This window comes from Terrapene carolina, unplaced genomic scaffold (genome assembly GCF_002925995.2).
Source record: "Terrapene carolina triunguis isolate 2854851 unplaced genomic scaffold, T_m_triunguis-2.0 Scaffold193, whole genome shotgun sequence".
NCBI classification, from domain to species: domain Eukaryota; kingdom Metazoa; phylum Chordata; order Testudines; family Emydidae; genus Terrapene; species Terrapene triunguis.
In genome coordinates, this window is record NW_020664544.1 from 6,514,731 (window position 1) to 6,531,621 (window position 16,891).

Here is a 16,891-nt window from a genome sequence, read left to right on the forward strand (position 1 = left end):
ACAACCAGAGACTTTTCCTTCTGGAAAACTGAAATACAGTAATGTGCAAAATTCTATGAAGTAAACGTGCCAGTTATGGAGAAATAAGGGTATGGGGATGTGCAGAAATTTAACTCATTCCATGTCAGCTACGGTTCTCCTTTTCTAAGGTGGAGTGAGGGATCCATTTATGCCAAACAGGAGCTAGATAGTTCCGTTTATTTATTTATTTATTTGCACTTCAGCCTCCTTTGCATTCTGTAACGATCAAACACTGAAGACCTTACAGACCTCTTCCTCTTAACTAAGTACCAAGGAAGAATTATTGGGAATCAAAATGGCAATCAGATACAGAGTTTCAAGTATCACAGGGGTAGCCGTGTTAGTCTGGATCTGTAAAAAGCGACAGAGAGTCCTGTGGCACCTTATAGACTAACAGAAGTATTGGAGCATAAGCTTTCGTGGGTGAATCCCCACTTCGTCAGACGCATGTGGTGGAGATACAGAGTTTGCATCCGACGTGTTCCAGTACTGGCAACTCTCGGGATTTTCCCCCCACCAGTGTTGGGATTCTGGCTAGAGCTAGAGTCCATTTCATTACTACGTGAGCAACTCTGGCCCTAACATGAATCTGAGCCCAGCCTGGGAAGGGGAAAAACATCCGCTGATTGGCTGCCCTCCCCAACTTCTCACCCGCTGGAACAGAGCCACCAATCAGGACTGATGTAGGAAGAACTCTCCTTTTCTCCCTCTCCCCATCCCCACAGCAACCTGAAGCCATTCTCTCCCAGGAGAAGTGTCAGCAGGAGAAATAGTTGTTTAAGGTGCATCTACTCTCTCCCCGACCCTCCTGTAAGCAATGAACAGGGCTCCTCTGCTCCTACTCGCTCTCTCCCTGCAACACCAAGCATGCGAAGAGGCAGAAGGAGGTGAAGAGCCCCTGGAACTTCTGCCCTCCCAACCTGGAAGGGGAGAGGGGACCCTGCTACAGCACCCTTCAGGCCTGGGGGTTGAGATGTGTGTGAAAAACCTCAGGAGGAGCTGCAATGAGGCTGGGAGGCTGAACTGAAAGGGGGGGGGGGGGGGAGTACAGAACTGATTTGGAGGCTGGTGGGGGGCAAAATTAATTCTAGGCAAAGGACAGGTGGATGAGGGGGTGAAAGCTCCTGCAGTGAGAGTCAAAAATCACCTACCCAATAAATTTGGAAGAGAAGGCAACACTAATTGTTACACACACACACACAGGATAGGCAGAGGGAGTTAAAAAAAAAATCAAAAGACAACACACATGATTTTGTGGTCAATCTCACAATTTTTAATCTTTGGAGGCTGGCAATAGTGATGTTCATAGGCAGGAAAAGAGATTAGAAAAGTGATATCACAGTAAGGAGAGAAGTGTCCTTTGGAAAACTCAGTTGATTATTTGCATTAAAAAAAAAAAATCAAAATATGAATGCTCTCTCAGAGCCCAAAAACCTCTGCATGTCACTCTAGGTTCCAGTGAACTGGTTGCCAGTCTCAGTCCAATAGTCTCTCTGAGTGTATAAGCGAATCAGAACCATTTGCTAATGATATTCCTCTTTACACACTTAATGACCCTACAAACATCAGGATTTTTCATCAAGGGAGAAACTGAGTATACAGGAGGAAGAGTGAACAAACTACATAATTTGTTTGTTTTTGTGCTAGTTTCTTTCAGTCACTGTTATCCAGGTCAAAAATATTCAGACAGAGATGTGATTAAGTTGAACGTGCGCCCTTAAATCACAACTACCCAGACATGCTATTCTATATTGTTAATGGTGTTTTAAGAGCATTGGATAGACACCATGTTGTTATTTTAATTTATTTAAAATAACGTCATGCCAACTCATTTCTATAATAATCCCTGGCATAGTGTGCAATAGAAGCTTCCCTCCTCTATTAACTAGCCAGCTGAGTTACTGAGGTAATAGGAGAGTTTGGAATCTGCGTGACTTTAAGATGCATAAAATAAAATCTGCAACAAGCACATGTAATTTGGTTAAATACATTGCATTAAATTCTTGCCACCACCTAGTCTGGACACACAGAGTTTTTTTTTTATTGAGAGAGCATAGGAAGGGAAAGAGGATCAATTTACCAGAATATTATCAAGACAAAACCCAAACATGTGGGTTTCCTTGGAAAGCCCTAAAGACTGGCAGCCCATTATGTTTTAATTTGCTAACTTTCTACCTTTAAAAACTTAGTTTAAGAATGTCAAAATACCTTTTTTTAAAAGTTTTCAAGCTTTTCTATTAACTGCTTCTCTTCCTTCAAAGCACATCTGTAGAGTCCCAAAAGGCTCAATTGTCAAAATTCACATGAATTCATTAGAACTGGTGAGGCATCATAGGCTGCAGTGCCAGCAATATGCAGACAAGACCAAAATTCCATATCTCCTTTACATCAAACAAAACAGCACCACAGCTTTGCTTTCTCAGTGTTTAACTAAAAATCACAACCGGGCGAACAGCAGATGACTAAAGCTAAACTAAGGCAAGACTGAGAAGATCGATGGTAGGAAGAAGGAACCTGCCTCCTTATAACAATCCTGCCAGCAAGGGCTTTTATTCTCAAGTTGTTAAATTGAGTCACAGCCTTGGGCTTTTTCTGGTTTCCTTTATGCTACTGGTTGCAAAGGGCTAGACAAGTGCATCACTTCTAATCATACACAGACCTGGCGATGATGCAGCAGGCATTCAAGATCTTCGGAATACAGTACTAAAAATGATATCTAGGAATGAAGCAAAACACTATAAAAAAAATCCAATGGTCCAAAATGAGAACACAACTCACTGTTAACATATCACCCCACAGCTCTGCCCTTTGCATGGGCTTCCAGTTAAGAGTCCAGTTCAAGGACTCTGTCCCAACATTCAAAGCCCTCCCTGGGATTGGCTTCTGTTACCCAAGAAATCACCTCTCCCAACAGCCACATTTCACAACAATGGAGTGGAGGCTTGCGAGTGAGCATTGGAGACAGAATTTAAAGGGCTACATGAACTTACTCCAGCAGAAGAATGACCATGAACCTGACCATTTTTAGAACTAAACTTAAAACTAATCTCTTTGACGTGGCTTTCCTTTGAATTTTTCCCACACACAAAATAGAAAGTCATATAAATTAACTGAACTATTTTCCCCACAGAATAGGAAGATAGAATATTTCTCTTTTTAAATGCTTGAGAGGTGCTCAGATACAATTGAGACAGACTAAAGCTGCATATTAAGAGTATTTGATGTTTACCTTCTGCTACGGCACTGTTCTACCACTCCCCTAAAACTGTGTGTTAAGTCTTATATGTAGTACAGAAAAAAGAGTCTGTCCCACCTTTACCCAGGTGGGATATGAACACAAAAGAGTCAGATCTTGTGACTACATCAATGTTTCCAATGGCAGCCTCTTTTAGAAGTTAATAATTCAGTTATAAACTTTTTCTCTGGACAATAATTTTGCAAAGAGACAGGGGTAATTTTAAAGCCACTTGTTTCACAACATCATAACTTCGGGATCTACAGAACTCTACTAACAAAGGAGTTTTCAGAAGCCTACTGATGTTAGCCAGAATAAGTCTCTATAATATTTAGAAAAAAGACTAACTAGTAAACTGATGTATTGCTGCTGGTTTCCTTCTATTAGTTTCCAATACATCTTCTATTTAAGCAAGCTTCAGGCAGAGTTGATCAACATCTGACAAAACCAATATTATTAGAGTACAAACTAGAGAAATATCCTTGCAAGTGTCTGCAAAACAATCTGCAGGAGCTCAAGTCTTCTCTCAAACAAGCACCAAACAAGATAACTGCATGAAGTGGTAGAAAAATAGAACAGTCCACAAAACCAATTTTATCACAGCTTTTAAGTCTGGAACTAGGAAGCGTGATCAGTCATGGAACCAAAAAAAAAATTGTGGTTTCTTCATCACATTTGTTCAAAATAAAATGAATATCCATTTTAAAGTAGTGATGTGGGGATCTGGATTATATTGTTTGAGTGCTTTTCAATAACTAGATTGAGGATTGGGTAAATCCTAGCTCACCAAGAGTTTGAAAAACCCAGGTGAGTGGGAAGAGTTGGACTAGGGAAGCCATCAACGCCCTTGATAGATGGGAGGAAGAAAAGAGCAGAATGGCACTTGAGCCACTTGCTGTTTTTCAGAAGAGAGGCAGAAATCAGGGTTGCAGGAACTGCTCCTCTTTTGTAGAAGGGACAGAAAGGAGCAGGGAAACAGAACAGAAGGCACCACTTTTCCTTTAAGAGGAAGGACCAGAGCTGCTGTGTGTTCTTGTTGTGTGGTGTGTATTTGCTTCAGGTGGGGGGGGCTGTCTGTAAGCGAGGACTGACCTGTCTCCCAAGGTCTGTGAGAGTGAGGGATCGTCCTTCAGGATAGGTTGTAGATCCACACAACAAAAACACTAACCCAGGAACCAATCCCTGCAACAAACCCCATTGCCAACTCTGTCCACGTATCTATTCAAGGGACACCATCACAGGACCTAACCACATCAGCCACACCATCAGGGGCTCGTTCACCTGCATCTCTACCAATGTGATATATGCCATCATGTGCCAGAAATGCCCCTCTGCCATGTATACTGGCCAAACCGGACAGTCTCCATGCAAAAGAATGGATGGACAAATCAGACATCAAGAATTGTAACATTCAAAAACCAGTAGGAGAGCACTTCAATCTCCCTGGACGCTCAATAACAGACTTAAAGGTGGCAATTCTTCAACAAAAAACTTCAAAAACAGACTTCAACGAGAAACTGCAGAACTGGAATTAATTTGCAAACTGGACACCATCAAATTAGGTCTGAATAAAGACTGGAAGTGGATGGGTCACGACAAAAAGTAAATTTTCCCTCTGTTGATACTCACACCTTCTTGTCAATTGCTGGGAATGGGCCACTTCCACCTTAACTGAATTGGCCTTGTTAGCACCGACCCCCCACTTGGTAAGGCAACGCCCATCTTTTCATGTGCTGTAATATATATATACTGCTTACTGTATTTTTCACTCCATGCATCTGATGAAGTGGGTTTTAGCCCATGAATGCTTATGCCGAAATAAATTTGTTCGTTTCTAAGTGCTACAAGGACTCCTCGTTTTTTCTGATACAGACCAACATGGCTACCACTCTGAATCCTAGCACAGGAATGACTCATACTTGTCCAAAGCATTACAGCATTTGATTATGTATTAGTCCAATAAAGAATGTGTTCATATTTTTAAGTAACCCATGTCCAATGCATCTCTTAGAAGCATTTTGTGCTACGACACAGGACAACCAAGGCCAGGAAAATCATAGGGTCAATGGCTCCTTCAGCTAGAAGTGGAGAAGCAACAGTCTCGTTTTATATAGTAAGGAGAAGGAAGTTAATATTATCAAATAGTAGCGCTATTATAAAGTGAAAAAGAATGAGATTAAAAACCTGGAGAAACATTCTACTAAAATTAACAGTGAATGAGACATCAGGTTTCCAGAAGAATTCCAGTAAACCTGAAGTAAAATACTGAATCCTTGTCTTGGGGAAGTGACATATACCCTTAATTGAGATCAATCAGAAAGAAGTAGAAATCATATCTGGGATCCAAGCCACAAGAACTCCTCCCCCCAACCCAATAAAACACAAAAGCCTTTAACCACCAATAAGAGCGAACATATAGCAAAACTGCAATACCCAAAGCCAGTGAAAACATACAAAGAACATTATTAATGTAAAATTCAGGCATTCTAGGTATAAACCAGAATGGAGGAAGTTCTGACCAGCACATAATGTTTTTAATAATTCAGGCTCTTAATGGTGAAAAGGTAAATTTCACTCTGGTATGTATCATCACTAATCTTGTGAGCTTCTCTTCTATACCTAAGAACAAGAAGGCAAAGTGAAGGATGAAATCTTAACTTAGATATTTGCTTTGTTGGGCTAAACCGTAGCAGGAAGTAAAAACCATAATCATTACTCTCACAAATAAATAAGTAAAAAGAAATCAAAACCTAAAGAATGGTGCAAAGTTAAAAAAAGTTTCAACACTAACATTAAAGAATTTCAGTGGCTAACTCACTATTTTGTTTTTACCAGGTATTTGCCTTTTCTTCTACTCTCATCCACTTGAATCTTTTTAACAGAGTACACACATTCATTACTTGATGTTGCCACTGAGATGTTACATATAAGCTTATAACAAAAAACTTGTTAATAAAAGTATAAGTCCATAAATTGCCCAGGATACTCATTTCCCACAGAGCATATTTCTCCCACAATATTCCCCAAGGTGGTAGGAGGCTTCTTAACCTGGAAACATACTGGTAGCAGCAGCCTCTTCCTCTGGTTCCAGTATATTGTTCCAAAACCTTCTACTCTTGCAAGATCACCACCTTCAGCCACACATCAGCCTTCAAGATGCCCAACAAGCTCCTGCCATTGAACTCCCGCCCTCCCCCCAATGTCATGTTAATCAAAAGCATTCAGAGCTTTTCAGGGACTGAAAATTATGCTTCTCAGAGTTCTGCAATTTGCTATCAGCTAGCACTTTGTTGGCCCTTCTGCTTTACAGTACATAAGCGTTACTCTCTAACGGCGGGGGTGGCGCACCCTCCCAGGTTGCATGTACTTTAAAAAAAAAAAAGTGACCTTATCAGACACAAAGATAGAAAAAAATCAAATTGGCCAGTGCTTTCCACTTCAAAACCTCCTGAATTTACTTCAAATCAGTAGTCTTGCTTTCTTACACAACGAATCTTAAGTATGCCCATGTTTGCTAAAAAAAAAAAAAAAGCTGAATTTTTCTAGCCAGACCTTAGGGTATAATGCCCAGTCCACACGTTTATATGTATAATCACATTTCAGAACTGAATTAAGAACCCTGCAACTGACACGAAATCGTGGCATTCACATAGATCCAAGTTTGCAGATACTAATCATGCAACTTTGTGTCCAACTGGCTTGACAAAGGTAAGATCTGACTTCAGGAAGTACAGGCTCTGTGTGTATTACTTTAATGCGTTTTTAGATAGTTTCACAAAAGACTGCACAAGGGAAACTATTGTATTTCTCCTGCATCTGTTTATATCATTAACACTTAAAGCAGAGTTTGGTGCTGCATTCTATATACTGCATTTGACATTAATGATATTATCACTTGCAGAAGGGAAAGAAAACCGTAAGGGACTTTACTTACCTGCCAAGATTTAAATTATGGAGAACTGATTTTCCAGCTATTTTTATTTTAAAATATATTTAAATTGTTGCCTCCACAAACAATTCAGTTCACCTTTCTAAAGCAAAAAGGACAGCATGGAGATCATTGTGATATTCTTTTAGTCAGATTCTTTTTGGGTGGGGAAGGGGGAAAGGGTGACACTTAAGCTTTCCTCTTTTTTTCTTACGTCTAGCCTCAAAAGACTATCCCCATATCAATCCAGCTTGCCTTTTTTTTTTAAAGTCTTCAAAGTCCATTTCTCCATCATTCTCAAACAGAAACCAGAATTAATTTTTCCTTTTACTTTTCTATGTCATCTAAGGTGACCAGATGTCCCAATTTTATAGGGACAGTCCCGATATTTGGGGCTCTCTTATATAGGCTGCTATTAACCCCCACCCCGTCCCGATTTTTCACACTTGCTATCTGGTCAGCCTAATGTCATCTTCCTACTTCTCTTTCACACCCCACTGAGGGCATGTCTTCACTACCCGTCGATCCGGCGGGTAGCAATCGGTCTATCGGGGATCGACTTACCGCGTCTAGTGAAGACGCGGTAAAATCGATCCCTGATCGCTCTGCTGTCGACTCCGGAAATCCACCTCGGCAAGAGGCGGCAGCGGAGTCGGCGGCAGCGTGGCAGCGGTCGACTTTCCCGTGTCCTCACCGCCAGGTAAGCCGACCTAAAATACGCAACTTCAGCTACGGTATTCACGTAGCTGAAGTTGCGTATCTTAGGTCGGACCCCCGCTGTAGTGTAGACCCAGCCTGAGTCCCAATGTTATATAGCGATGTTGCACGTTACACAGAACTAGAGACACCAGATGTCTGCTAACCACATACATGCAACATGGAGACTAGACAGTACAACTGTGAACATCAGGTTAAACATAGGTTAAAAGTCAAGTCTCCATTAGCTCAGTAGGACTTGTAACGCTTTTTCTGCTCTCTTGACAATAGTGGGCAAGTCCATCATAAATGGTCTCAAAATACTCTGAACGTTCCATTTGCCTTTTAAAGGAGCAGTCACTAAAATTAAGTATCAGGGGGTAGCCGTGTTAGTCTGTATCTACAAAAACAACAAGGAGTCTGGTGGTACCTTAAAGACTAACAGATTTATTTGGGCATAAGCTTTCGTGGGTAAAAACCTCACTTCTTCAGATGCAAGAACCTAAAATTAAGGTTACTTTAAAATGCTTTTATTCAGGCGATCATGTTAGAACTTTAATGTAATTTTTATTTTTCTTGCTTAATTCTAAAGGTACATAAATTGAATGGATGTCATTTCATTCGGAGTTGTAAATTTAATTTGCATACAAATGCACTGCAATCTTGCCTGAAGGAGAGCAAATATCTATAAGGCAGTTACGTAACTGTACCAGCAAGACTCCAATCAAACCTTTGGACTTCCAAACACTTGCACTGACTATGCTCCTCATACTTAGAAAAGGTAGACAAGGTTCTCTGCCCAGTGAAAGATATTTCAGAATGAAAGGACAGACACTTAATAGCTAGTATGAAAAATGGCAGGCAAATACAAACTAAAAACTGCAATACAGTTTTCAGATTTTTGTAAACACTCCACAATGGATTCTAAAAATCCCTTTACCTGACTGATTGATACTGATTCAATTATTATGCACTACTGCTTGAGGTCTGACACTTTACACAATGTAAGCTTAGGTGGTGAAAACATGAAGACTATTGTGTCATGTAATGCAATCCTGAAACCGAAGAGACAGGACCCTAGAGTAGCAACATTTAACCCACAAGTGGTTCTCTTCTTGGGTTTGACTTAGGCAGAGGTTTCCAAACTGTGGGGCGTGTCCCCTAGGGGGTCTTGGGAAGGGAGCACCAACTCCACCCCCAACTCACCTCAGTGGGCCACCCAGCCTTACATGTTTCTATTTTTGGCTGGGTTGGAGGGGGTGCAACCAAAACTTGTAACTCAAAGGAGGGAGGGAGGGAGGGAGGGCCTCAGCTCAAAATCTACTGGTTTACAGTTAACTTTTATTATATCTTTGTTTCTAAGATGGTATAACTCTTCCATCTCTCTCTGACTCTGCTGGAAGATAAAATGGTTTTTCAAAGTTTAAATGACAAGTGCTAGTGCTAAAGACCATTACATCACAGTTCACCTGTCGCACTTACCACCTCACTTATCTGTAAGAGCCTGTTTATTTGTGTAGATCAGTGATTCTCAGCCTAATTACCACTGTGGGCAGCATATCCAGCTCTCTATGGGTTATGAGGGTCGCATCCATACAATATATATACTACCTCAGGGATCGGCAACATTTGGCATGCGGCCCGTCAGGGAAATCCGCTGGCGGGCCGGGATGGTTGTTTACCTGCAGCATCTGCAGGTTCGGCCGATCACAGCTCCCACTGGCCGCGGTTCGCCGCTCCAGGCCAATGGGGGCTGTGGGAAGTGGTGTGGGCCAAGGGATGTGCTAGGAAATTAATGGGCAGCAGATTTAAAACAAATAAAAGGAAGTTCTTCTTCACACAGCGCACAGTCAACTTGTGGAACTCCTTGCCTGAGGAGGTTGTGAAGGCTCGGACTATAACAGCGTTTAAAAGAGAACTAGATAAATTCATGGAGGTTAAATCTGCTATTAGCCAGGATGGGTAAGGAATGGTGTCCCTAGTCTCTGTTTGTCAGAGGGTGGAGATGGATGGCAGGAGAGAGATCACTTGATCATTACCTGTTCGGTTCACTCCCTCTGGGGCACCTGGCATTGGCCACTGTCGGTAGACAGGATAGTGGACTAGATGAACCTTTGGTCTGACCCAGTACGGCCATTCTTATGTTCTAACGGTGAACCGCGGCCAGCGGGAGTTGCGATCAGCCAAACCTGCGGATGCTGCAGGTAAACAAACCGTCTCAGCCCGCCAGCGGATTTCCCTGACAGGCCTCATGCCAAAGGTTGCCGATCCCTGTACGGCACGGAGGATGTCACATGGGCCGTAGCTGTGTGCTGATTGGGCCACAAGCAGCCCGCAGGTTGAAAACCACTGGTGTAGATGTTGCCAGTGGGGGGTTGTTTCAGATTTGATAGCAGACATCTATTGTAGATTTTCAGAGAGCTCTGACCCTCTAGCAGTACAGCTGTCAATTTTAGCTGCACCAACCCCAACAGATAAGAATGTGTGATGGGGTCAGAGTGACCCAAACTCAGTGTCTTTTTTAAGTATACCATAATTTCAAAGTCCATGTCATAATTTAAATAGATTTATACCTCTGATGACATTTGAGCTGTGAGGCTCCTGAAAGTGTAACGGTTGCAAGAATTCAGTCTTTTTTAGATTCTACCATATTTCAGACAAAGTGCAATTTAGTGAATAATGAGATTCCAAAATACTTAAAATGGTTGTAGTAGTAACTAGTGAGCATGTTCACCTGCTATTTTTAAGTGTAAATATTCTGCTTTTATTCTGTAGTCCATTCTCCCAATGTCTGCATACAAGGATTTTTTGTTATTAGAGAAAGCTGGAGCTTTGTAAAAAAGAGCACTGGAAATTGCTTTAGATGGACCATGTCAAATACAGCCGGTCAAATTAATTCAACCTTTTCTGTACCAAAAAAAGATAGTCAACATCAACAATGTACACACTGGGTTTATTACTAATGCAATTTGAAGTGACTATAACCGTACTGTGTAATGGACAGAATATTATATACATTACAGGCTAAGAAGTAATAACACTAATGTCTACAGAAGAGTATAGAAATTCTAGTACTTGCTCCTACAGCAGTAGGCACCACTGCAGCTAGGAATATTTTGTTAGTCTCTTCCAAAGTAGTAACTAGAACAATATGTCCAGTTAAGGGTTATTGTTTGAATGTTTAATTCCTTCTGTGCTACTAGCTTCTTCATTAATCCGACACTCCCAAAGCTGCAAGACCAGCTCTGCCACACAGAATGCAGCTATGCAACTCCTGTAATCAGCAACAGAATTTACTCACAGTGTAAAAATGAACTCCCAAGTCTTTCCTGGGCATTTGCTACACAGTCAGTGGTTCTGCATCTTTTTTGTCCTAGAAATTTATAAAAATAAATAAAGTAAATGGCACATTCAGTGTCTGCTATGTATTTTCTTGACTATTAGTCATATCACCAGCACAGAAAGATAAGTTTACAGAACACCCTCTTTCTTCCACCTCCAATCCCAACAGAGTTCAGTACAGGGCCAGCAGTAAGAATGTGAAACCAAGAAGAGGAGACAACCTCTGCTAAATCTCTGGAGATAAGTTTCTGAAATAGAAGACTAAAATTGCCTCATAAACAAAGACGTAATTTAAACCCAGACTTGGGTATTTTTAATCTTATGTTATCCTTCTGCACTGTCATCCATCTTTAGATTTTGGGGTACATGATGCATTAATAAGTCTCTTGAGTACACTGTTCATGCTAGAACCCAGTAGCATCCTGCAAGATTCTGAATTAGTAGTGAGGCAGCAAGCAATGCATCAGAAACTGAGTATATAAATCATTTCTATTATAAATAAAAATTTTCTGTTTGATTCCCTTTTCATGCTGAATAGCAAGCAGCAGTAATCAGAGGTTGGAGCATTACAGCAGGATCTTATGTAACCCTTCAATTGTGCAGAGAACTAAGCCGAAAGGCGGGGGGGGGGGGGGGGGGAGGGAGGGAGAGGAGAGAAACCTGTGCAGATGTTCATCAGCACACATTTCTAAACACACCAATTTGAACCTAGCCATTTTGAGCCTTCTATGACTCTTCCAAGCAAAGATTAACACTGCTTCTTATTAGTTCAATAAATATACCTTTTGCCATCTCTGGGTCAAACTTTTACGGAAATAAAACACCCAAGAAGAACTGAACCAGATACTTTGAAGTGTACAGGTTGAGAACATGTGTGAGGCAGTGGAATGGCAAGTCACATGAAAATTCATAGAGGACAGACACACAGCCCACAACAAATCTAACATTGTACATTTAAAGCCCGGGCTATGCTACAGAAATGTACATTCCCATCCCCACCCCCAAAAAAATTCCACTAGTACTAACACTGGTTCAGCTGACCTGATGGAACAATAATCTAGGGATGGTTCTGGTAGCTGGAACTGTTTTTACTTTTCAGAAGGTCTAAATGAAAAAAAAAAAAAAAAAAAAAAAAAAAAAAGGCTCTGGTGGCCAAAGCCTTATATACATTAGATCATGGACCAGTTCTAACACCTGTTCAACTGAACTAGTGGGACTTTTTTGTAAGTGTTCCCACTGATGACACTGCCCAACCGTAACATGTAGGATCAGCAATGGTACCACTCCTGGAAACTGTTTCAAAACAAAAAAAGTGTCCCAACTACAGTTCCCACCACAATTTGAAGCTGAAGTTCCATTATATAAGTACAATGACATCCTACATAAAGCTCCAGCTATAGAAGTGGGCTACTGCTGACTGTACTGACCACATATAAAATGGTCGAGCATGTTCCTAAGAAATTTAGAAATTTACTATAATTGTAATATTAAAAAAAAAGTGCCAAAATCATCTTGTAACTTTCTATTATGGCTTTAAAAAGTATACCACCACCTTGATAATAGAAATACCAACCAAAGAGTAAAATATGTGGTTTATAAAAGTTGATTTTTCAATATCAATTTTATCAGAATAAGGAGTAAGTGTTCCTGAAGTCCATACATCAGATTTTACAGTAGTTACTGAGGCTAATACTATGTGCCTGTTTTTTATTACTGACCATTTCTGATTTAGTAACAGGCTGTCAGTGATGCATTGATACTGCCAAAGTTTGAGGCCTCTAGATATACCAGTGAATAAAAAAAAAAACCAAAACATAGCCACATAGCTTCATTCCATAAACCACAATGATGCAAGTGACATCATCAAACCAAGCCATTTCAGGCCTAGCACTCTGGTATAAAAAAATAAAAAATTTTTTTTAATATATGTATATGTCTACCAGCAAAGAATCAAGTCTCCCATACATTGTACTTGACTTTTCCAGAGGAAACTATTTATTTTCATAAAGCATCTGACTATGAATATTGATAATTAGGGCTGCAGGTTTGTCACAGATGCTTTCATTTTTCTGTTTGTCGGTGACTTTTCTTTGTGTCTTTGATTAACCCTGGACCACGGCCTGACCACGTTTACTGCCATACCTTGGGGCAAGTGATCCGGCAGCACCATGGCCAGGAAGGGTGGGGGCAACATGTTATAGGGGGAGCGCCCCGCCTGCACAATGTGGCGGGAGCCAAAGGGCTGGAGCAGAGAGCTGGGTCAGTCCTGCAGGACAAGAGCCATTGCTGAGGGCTGAGTGCAGGTTCAGTTCGCTCTGAAAACCACCTCTCTTCCCCCCTCCATCACCCCAAGGACCTCCCAACCCAGGGACAGGACCTGACCTCCTCACACTGTGACTTTATACACCATTTCCTCCTAAACCCATAACACGTACTAGATTTACCATGACTGTAGTGTAATTGATTAAAATAATGCCGTGACAAATCTGCAGCCCTAATGATAATTCATCATACTTCTTACAGCAAACCATCTCAGACCGACAACACATAGAAACCAGCAAACATTAGTTTACAAAAAAGTCATTCCTTTTCATAAGCCATGATGATGTTCTGACATCACAAAACCACATCACATCTAACACACTCTGGTAACAGAAATGTGAAGACACGATCAAATGACATACATTTTCCTTTTACAAAAATACACTTTCCTTCTCACAGACCACAGCCATGCAGATAATTATTTTACACTTGCAATAGCATACGTCAAGGTATTCCAGTAACAAATACCAACATATCTAGCAATCAGCTCATATTATAAACATATTTAACATGAGCAAAAGGAATTCTGTTGCCTCTTCATCAACTGTGATGATGCACTAATACAGTCCCAGGCCTGGGACATTCTGCTAAAAGAGATTACAATACAGTACTAAGCTGATATAAAAACTAATCTTCCCCGCTGGTTTAGCTGTTTTCCTCACAATTCTCATTAGTTTAGTGAATATTGGTCATTTCCATTCCCCCCCATCTCCAACAACACACTCTCTTTGTTTGTTTAGCTGCTGGTCATCTCACTTTCCTTATGCCGATCCTTATTCCCCTTTTCCCAACTCGAATTCGTTGACTGAACTATTTCCCTCCTAACTATTGGTCTTGCCACCCAATCCTTATTTTTTATTTTTAGTGGGTGGTTACCTCTCTCCCTCACTTCACTCCTTGCTGATTCAACAGCTTGTTCCCCCTTCGCCATTATCCTTACTGGCTTAACTATTGGCCCCCTTCCCCAGGGCTCTTACCTCCTGGCTTCAGTGAGTTACCCCTATTGCTGTAAGCAGCTTTGTTCTATAGCAGGGTAGCGAGTCAAAGGGGCCCTGGCCCAGACAGGTGCAGTGGGTGAGGATAAAGCCCCTCCCCCAGGACTCCTACCCCACTTTCTGCAGCCAGCCCCCTGTGAGAATACAAGCAGCGGGAGCTCACTATTTGGCAGCATGTCTCCCTTCTCCAATTCTCCCCGCGCAGGTGCAGAGGATCATTATTCCGCAGGTCCCTGCAGCGACGTTCTGCGCAGGCGCTGAGCGCACGAAGCAGCAGGATGTTGCTGCTCCTGGCTCTTCCCTTCGAGGTGCGCGTGCGTGATAGCCTGACTGTTCCTCCTCCGGCACCCTAACGGGGGCTGCGCGCGCACACTGCCTCACCTCGGACTCTGGCGGATGCCTCCCGTTGTTGCGCACGCGCCCTTACAACACCCACTGGCGTGGCGCGCGCATGCGCGCCCTCCTCCCAACAAATGCGTCCGCCCCTCCCCGATGTTTCGATTCTCAGCGGCTCACATTTTGGCAGCGCTGCGGCACATGCGCCGTTCTCCTTCGGTTCCCCTAAGCTATCATGGCTCACTATTTAGCAGCGGGCTGCCGTTGTCGCAGTGCCATTTGAACAGCCAGAATGGAAAGAGGGGCAGTCTGGAGTGCATCTCCCACTCCCAGCCAGCTGGTGAGTCCCTGCTTGGGGCTGCCCTACATGCGACTCTCGGAGGGGGTGTGGTGCCACCAACCCCTCCCTGTGGAGATCCTGGGGTCTCGCCCCACTCCGCCATCCGGTCTCCCCTCCCCTCACCTGAGGTTGTACCGCTGGTTGTGGCTGTCCCCTTGTGGTCTCCTCATACTGCCCCAAACCGATACATCCGGGCCTCGCCGCGACGCCGTCCCTCAGCGCCACGACGCCACGCTCGGGGAGAGGGGGGTGTGGGTGTGTGTGTGGGGAGAGGGACGCACTGAGCATGCGCAGCGTGCAGGGAGGCGGGAAGGGCGTCGAGTAAAGCGGGAGCGTGGCGGCCGAGGCTCACGCGCTGAGGTGAGGGTGAGCGAGGAGAACGCGGCGCGCGCGCATGGGAGTAGGCAGCCCCCCGTCCCCCCCGGGCCCGGAGGCGGGAAAGATGGGCTGAGGTGAGAGGCCTGCAGTGCTGGGAGCGGGGGTCTGTGTGGGTGAGGGGCCGTTTGGGGGTGTGGCTCTTGAGGAGAAGGGAGGCTGCAGGGTCACAGGGCTAGTGGCCCCTGCGCCCCCTCTCAGGTGTCCAGCTAAGCTAGGGGGAGGTTTCCCAGTTTTCGCAGCCTTTGAGCTGTAGTACCCCACCTATCGACCTGGCTTACCAAGCAGGTCCTCGTGACCTCCGGCGCCTGTGGTTCTTCCCTTTAGGAGTCTGCCCAGCGGGCTACGGTGACCAGATGGCCAAGGGGTGTTCACTGGAGCAGCCGGAACAAGACCTCTAGAGAGAAGGATTTTAAAACAACGCTCTTATCTGAGTATCGCTCTTCCCTAAAGGCGTCCCTGTCTGCTGCCGGTAACCCAGGCAGGCCTGACTTCTTCAGCCACCCCCAGCGGGTCCTTGGGTCTCCTTCCGAATGATTAGCATCCTCCTCTTCCGACGGTGTTCCTTTATAAACCAGCCCCAGGACTTTAGATCTGTTGCCTTTTCCTGAGTTGGTCCACACCAGTTTTGTAGTTTAGCTAGAGAGGCGTCAGAACCATCAAAGCTAATAGTCCTGTCATCGTCCCTTAGCAACTCAAGCATTTGCAGAGAGGTAGCTTGAGCCATTCTTTTCCTTGCTGCCTCTGTTGTTTTTTTTAAGACAATCTCCTGTTATTGTAAACTAATATAGTCCTATGGAAAACAACCCCAGTGTAGAGTATTCATAAGTTGTTACAGTGCAGCTCGATATCTGTTGTAGCGTCAGATGAGGAAAGGAAGCAGGGAAGCTTTTGATGGGACACGTGCAAGAAGAAGGAAGGCTTCTAGTTACCAACCCGGGCTCGATTTGAACTGGAATCCTACAGATGGATACACTTTTGTATCCTGTATCCAATTATCTGAAACATGTAGTTCCTTATCTGACTTTGTGTTAAAAATTCCACTTCTCAGTGAATGGAGAGAATGGCTAGATGAAAGCTGAAGGCCAGCTAAGACAGAGTCTACAATATTGTAAGTTGTCATTTTTGATTGTTCGTTCTGTCACTGAAATGCAGGTACTTTTGCACTGGAACACAGCAGGTGATTATCAGAGACTAAATTGATTGTAAGTAAAAATAAGTAAGGAATCCAGTTTCCAATTAAAATTGTAAGCATAATTAGGTAATTCCATAAAATAGGTTGCATGGCTAACATGCCTGTC

The 16,891-nt window shown here is 43.1% G+C and overlaps 1 protein-coding gene across 9 annotated transcripts in view; it reads right to left on the minus strand.

The window, feature by feature from the left end:
- Positions 1–15,448, minus strand: part of SPOP (speckle type BTB/POZ protein) — a 63,280-nt gene extending 47,832 nt beyond the window's left edge. For 4 of the 9 annotated variants that reach the window (XR_002908079.2, XM_024199401.2, XM_024199397.2 and 1 more), the window contains exons 1-2: positions 15,339–15,448; positions 11,182–11,253 (exon numbers count right to left, since the gene is read on the minus strand). The gene's annotated coding sequence lies outside the window, so the exon portion shown is untranslated. Of the gene's footprint in view, positions 1–11,181; positions 11,254–14,521; positions 14,613–14,702; positions 14,783–15,338 lie in introns of those variants that run through there. The other 5 variants (XM_024199406.2, XM_024199400.2, XM_024199398.3 and 2 more) reach the window with 4 other exon arrangements.
- Positions 15,449–16,891: the final 1,443 nt, after the last annotated feature.